This window comes from Suncus etruscus, chromosome 2, assembly GCF_024139225.1.
Source record: "Suncus etruscus isolate mSunEtr1 chromosome 2, mSunEtr1.pri.cur, whole genome shotgun sequence".
NCBI lineage: Eukaryota > Metazoa > Chordata > Mammalia > Eulipotyphla > Soricidae > Suncus > Suncus etruscus.
Window position 1 is genome coordinate 2,253,793 of NC_064849.1, and position 6,135 is coordinate 2,259,927.

Genomic DNA, 6,135 nt, shown 5'->3' on the forward strand with positions numbered 1-6,135 from the left:
GCACTTCAAACCAGTGGAGCAAGAAAATACTGACTTGCAGGTAAAGAAGCCCAATAGCAGCCGCCACGCTGTGCAGGCTCAGCCGAGAGGTTGGAAACAGCCAGAAACGCAGAGCAGAGCAGGCATCGGGTGAGGGTGTTGAGCATAATCACAATCCAGCGTGTACCCAGGAGAGGGGATTGGCAGGGTCAGGGGCACCCCAGAACAGAGACAGGATGTGGTACTGCGTGCACAGTGGTCCCCGTCCTCCGGCCCTGTCAGTCTGTCTGTTTGAGAAATGGGGGCCCATCGGGGAAGGAAGAACAAGAGACCCAACAGGTTGGAGATTGGGGAAGGGGAAAGCCAGCCTGGTGGGCAGAAGACAAGGCCAGGCCAGGAACTGTGGCAGACAAAGGACTCAAGGAGCCGGGGGTGAGATGGGGTAAGGAGGAATGGGCTGGGGTTCACAGTAACTCCAGAACTCAGTGTGACTGTGGAAGTTAGGCATATGGGCCAGAGCAATAGCATACCGTAGGGCATTTGCCTTGCACGCAGCCAACCCAGGACAGACCCAGTTCAATCCTTAGCATCCCATATGGTCCCCTGAGCCTGCCAGGAGCAATTTTTGAGCACAGAATCAGGAGGAACCCCAGAGCGCCACCAGGTGTGACCCAAAAATAAAAAGACACCAATAAGTGAGTCCCAATGCCGTGGCCACATTAGGAGTGGGAGCCCCAGAGAGGGAACGCGGTACCCCACCCACCAAGGAATCAGCATTCTCCTGGGGCACAGTGCCGTGGGGGACCCGGGCATGGGCAGCAATGCCCGCTCCGATCTCCCGGAAGTTGGGCCCATGACATTAGCAGTGACTGAGTCCTATTCCCACAGAACAGACAGCCCAGGGCAGCAATGAAGCAGCTGGTTTGGGGCGTGGTCCCCCAGCTTACTTGGCCAACGCCCCCCTTTCTGGAAAATATTCAAAAACAAACTGGAATCCTCCTTTAAGGGAGCAGACACAGAGCACCACAAATGATCACCCCAGATCGCTCCACCCTTCCCCCCCTTCTTTTTTTTTTTTTTTTTTTTGTGGTTTTTGGGTCACACCCGGCAGTGCTCAGGGGTTACTCCTGGCTCCATGCTCAGAAATTGCTCCTGGCAGGCACGGGGGACCATATGGGACGCTGGGATTCGAACCGATGACCTCTTGCATGAAAGGCAAACGCCTTACCTCCATGCTATCTCTCCAGCCCCCTTCCCCCCCTTCTTATCCTTCCGGCACCCCCTGAGGGACACTCTGGGTGCTGAAGGTCTCAGGGTCACAGGATGACAAGCCACTCGTGGGCGGGCCTATAAAGAAAGCTTTGACTTTTATGATGTCAGACTTGAGGGCAGGTGACCTGACACTGGTGTTTATACTGCATGAGGGAGGCCTGGGTTCAATCCCAGGCACCAAAGAGAAGAGTGAAATCTTGAAGCTTATAGATCACGTAGTTTCTAATCAATAAATAAATAAATAAAAAAGAAATGAAAACATTAAAAAAAAATAATAGGGCCAGAGTGACAGAACAGCAGTAGGGCACTTGTCTTGCATGCTACCAACCCGGGACAGACCCTGGTTCGATTCCCGGCATCCCATATGGTCCCCCATGCCTGCCAGGAAGGATTTCTGAGTGAAGAGCCAGGAGGAACCCCTGAGCGCCGCCAGGTATGGCCCCCCAAACCAAAATAAAAAAAATAAGTAAATGGGTCGGAGAGATAGCATGGAGGTAAGGCGTTTGCCTTTCATGCAGAAGGATGGTGGTCCCCTGGGGCCAGGGGCGATTTCTGAGCCTAGAGCCATAAGGAACCCCTGAGCACTGCCAGGTGTGACCCAAACCCACCCCCCAAAAAAAAGAAAATAAAAGAAGTTTTTTAGGGCCCGTCGTGGTGGCACTAGAGGTAAGGTGCCTGCTTTGCCTGCACTAGCCCAGGATGGACCTAGGTTCGATCCCCCGGCGTTCCATATGGTCCCCCAAGCCAGGAGCGATTTCTGAGCACATAGCCAGGAGTAACCCCTGAGCGACATCAGGTGTGGCCCAAAAAACAAACAAAAAAAAAGTAAATAAATAAATAACACTGAGGTACTAGGAGCTAATAAAGGGGCTAGATGATTGCCTTGTACCCAGCTGGCATCATCCTGGTACCAAATCAGATTCTCTAAGCAACCAGCAAGAGTGATCCCTGAGCACAGAGTAAGTCCTGGCCCCCAAAAGACACTCCCACACTCCCCTTCAATAAACCAATAAATAAATAAAGGGGCCAGAGCACTAGCACAGCAGGGAGGGCTATTGGCCTTGCAGGAGGCTGATGGAGTTCCATGCCCAGCATCTCCCGCCCAAGCCTGTCTGAATGCAGAGCCAGGAGGAAGCCCAGAGAGCGGCAGGCTGTGACCCCAACACCAAAACAAACAAAGAGTAGGGCCAAAGGATCGCACAGTGGAGAGGGCTTTTGCCTTGTGTGGGCCCAACCCTGACCCAGGTTCAATCCCGGCATTGTCCGTTATGGTCCCCTGAATATTGCCAGGAGTGATTCCTGAATGCAGAGGCAGGAATAATTCCTGAGCACTGCTGCATGATCCAAAACTCAAAAAAAACAAAAAACAAAACAAAAAAAAAAACACCAAGGTTTGGGGCCAGAGAGACCAGAGAGATAGCAAGGGCTTTTGCCTTGCACACAGCCGATTCAGGACGATTCCCGGCATCCCATATGGTCCCTGAGCCTGCCAGGAGTGATTTCTGAGTGCAGAGTCAGAAATAACACCCCTGAGCACCACCGGGTGTGACCCAAAAGCCAAAAAATAAATAAATAAATAAATAAATAAATAAATAAATAAATAAATAAATAAATAAATAAATAAATAAGCCAAGACTGGAAAGATGTTCAACAAGCCAAACAAAAGCTTCTCAGTGTGGGAGTGTGGGGCCTACACACTAGACCCCATGTTCATTCTGAGCACTGTTAAGAGACCAAAACAATAAAGGAAGTTCAAATAACTAATCCTGATGGAGTTAGGTTTAAATTCACCTGCGCACTGACAGGTGACACGAGATGTAGAACCACTGTCCAGCCTGGACTGGGAGGACCCTAGCTGGTCACATAAACGACGGCCCCCAAAGTCCCAGTTCTTCAGCAGCAGGAAGCAGCAAGCTCGGCCTAGCCTCCAGGGAGGGAAAGAGAATGGATCCTCTGACCGACCAACCCCACCCAGATTCACACAAGGCTCCAGAGGAAGCTCCAGGCATATATCCCTACTTCCTCAGACCTCCCAAGTCCAACAGCAGCAGCACATCCAGCCACCATGCCTGTCATTGACATTCTTAAAAACACCAGCCTTGGAAACCGAGAGATAGCAAAGGGGCTGGGGTATTTGCCTTGCAGGATCCCGGCGTCCCATATGGTCCCCAAGCCCGCCAGGAGCAATTTCTGAGCTCAGAGCTCACACTGGGTGTGACCCCCTCCAAAAAAAAAAAAATCACCAACCTTGCTTCCCAAAGTCTCCCTCACAACCAGTCAGGTTGTCAGGTTGTCCAAGGTCCGAGGTGGCCTCAGGCCCTGCAGTTTAGCAACCCTGTGACTCTGTTGGGCCTGACTCTTCCGTGCCTCACCTGTAAAAGGGACCTAATGATAGCACCCTCTTTGGGTCAGCTGATAAAGGGACCCAAATACCAAGGGAAGAAAGAGCCTTGCCCAGAGTTGGGCCAAAGCCAGCTGGCTGTTCGGTTAATTGCCAGGATGAGCAGAGTGACATGCCCCGTGGCTCAGGAACTGGGAGACTGAGGGGGTTCCTGTGACAGATGAGATCATGCACCCCCAAAGTTGGGCTGAGGGGACTGGAACAGGCAGGAGGAACCGGCTGACGGCTTTCTAGGCCTTCCCAGACTTCGGCGGGTCTAAAAAGGAGATTTAATTACAGAATTCTCCCCACACACACACCCTCCATTTCCAGGGCCGTAATTGGTGCCCCAAGTTTTGCTAAAAGCAGGTATTTGACCCACTGACCGCCAAAACGTGTAATTTCTGCAGCCCCCAAAAGCAGGGAGGGCAGACAGACAGACGAGGGGTGTCTGGGTCCCAGGGAAGGGGGAGGGAGAAGCAGCCCCAGGACCTGCAGGCCCGGTAGCTCTGCTACCAAATGCTACCAACAGCACCCCTGAACAAGTGGCATCTGTCTGGGGTACCTGGCCGGCCGGGGACACAAGCTGAGAATGGGGTGACCTGCAGGACTCGGGTCGGTGGCTCTTGTGCCCACTGCCTGTCTTGGGGTGGGAGTGGGAAGGGTCTGAGGCCCACGGGGAGCAGCTGTTGAGGACTCCCCCAGTGTGTCCACCCAGGGGGCTTGAGTACTGGGCCCACGGCTGGGGCCTGGCAGGGAAGGAGGGCTAAGGGTCCGAGAAGGGGGCTCAGGGACCAGAAAGGGGTTCAGGGGCTGGGAATAGAGGATTCAGGGTCAGGGAAGGGGGCTAAGGAATAGAGAAGGGGGTTCAGGGACCCGGAAGGGGGTGAAGGCACCGGGAAGGAGGCGCCTGAGAGCGGGACCGGCCGGGCCAGGTTGGAGGCGCCGGAGCCAGGCCGGGCCGGGCCGGGCCGGGGCCAGGCCGAGCCGCCCCAGCTCCATCTTGAGGCTCCCTCGGGCCGCACCCCGACTCCCCGGCCCGCTCGGCACCGCCCAACGCCGGCGGCCCGGATCCCCGAACCCAAGCGGGCCGGCCCGAGCGGGCGGAAGCGCCGAGTGCCGGCGATCGGGCCGGGCGGGAGGCACGGAGGGGCCGGGCAGGGCTCGGGGTTCGGGTCGGGATTCGGGTCGGGATTCGGTCAGGGCCACGCTGCGCTCACCGTGGCCGGAACCGTCGCCTCCGCCAACGCCGCCGCCGCCGCCACCTGCCCGCAGCCGCCCGGCCGCCTCCCGCCTCCCGCCTCCGGCTCGGCTCGGCTCCGGCGCGGGGCTCGGCTCGGCTGGGCGGGGACGCGGTGACGTCGCGGGCCGGAGGACAGGCGGGGCCAGGCCGGTCCCGGCCCGGAGCCAGCCCGGGACCTCGAACCGAACCGAACCGAACCGAACCGGACCCGACCACACCCGGCACGGCCAGAGCAAATCCCGGACCTCGACCCGGCCCGGCCCACCCGGGACCTCGAACCGAACCGAACCGAACCAGAACCGGACCCGAACCCGAACCCAACCACACCCGGCCCGGCCAGAGCAAACCCCGGACCCCGACCCGGCCCGGCCCACCCGGGAGCTCGAACCGAACCGAACCGAACCAGAACCGAACCCGAACCCAACCACACCCGGCCCGGCCAGAGCAAACCCCGGACCCCGACCCGGCTCGGCCCACCCGGAGCCAGCCCGGGACCTCGAACCAAACCGAACCCGAACCGGACCCGAACCGGACCCGAACCCAACCACACCAGGCCCGGCCAGAGCAATCCCCGGACCCTGACCCAGCCCGGCCCACCAGGAGCCAACCCGGGACCTCCAACCGAACCGAACCCGAACCGGGCCCGACCACACCCGGCCCGGCCAGAGCAAACCCCGGACCCTGACCCGGCCCGGCCCACCCGGAGCCAGCCCGGGACCTCCAACCGAACCGAACCGAACCCGACCACACCCGGTCCCGCCAGAGCAAATCCCGGACCCCGACCCAGCCCGGCTCAGCCGGAGCCAGCCCGGGACCTCGAACTGAACCAAACCAAACCCGAACCCAATCGGACCCGGCCCGGCCAGAGCAAACCCCAGATCCCAATCCGGCCTGGCTGGAGCCAGCCCAGGATCTCGAATCCGAACCCGAACCCAACCCTGACCCAGTCTGACCCAGCCCGGCCAAAGTAACCTAGGACTCCAAACCCGAATCCGAGCCCGACCCTGACCCAACCTGGCTGGAGCAAACTAGGATTCCAAACTCAAACCCAACACTGACCAGGTCCGGCCCAGGCTAGCCCAGGACCCCAAACCCGAACCCGAACCCAACCGGGTCCAGCAAGAGCCAACCCGGGACCCCAACCCCAACCCAGCCCGGCCCAAGTTAGCCTGGATACCAAACCCGAAAAGACCCAACCCTGCCAGAGCTAGCCCGGGGCCTTGAACCCGAACCCAAGCAGACCAGACCCAGCCAGAGCAAG

At 58.3% G+C, this 6,135-nt stretch overlaps 1 protein-coding gene across 1 annotated transcript in view; it reads right to left on the reverse strand.

Moving 5' to 3' along the window:
* CLIP1 (CAP-Gly domain containing linker protein 1) overlaps positions 1 to 4,906 on the reverse strand; it is a 315,265-nt gene extending 310,359 nt beyond the window's left edge. The window contains exon 1 of the mRNA XM_049767747.1: positions 4,852 to 4,906. The gene's annotated coding sequence lies outside the window, so the exon portion shown is untranslated. The remainder of the gene's footprint in view (positions 1 to 4,851) is intronic.
* Between the last annotated feature and the right edge of the window lie 1,229 nt (positions 4,907 to 6,135).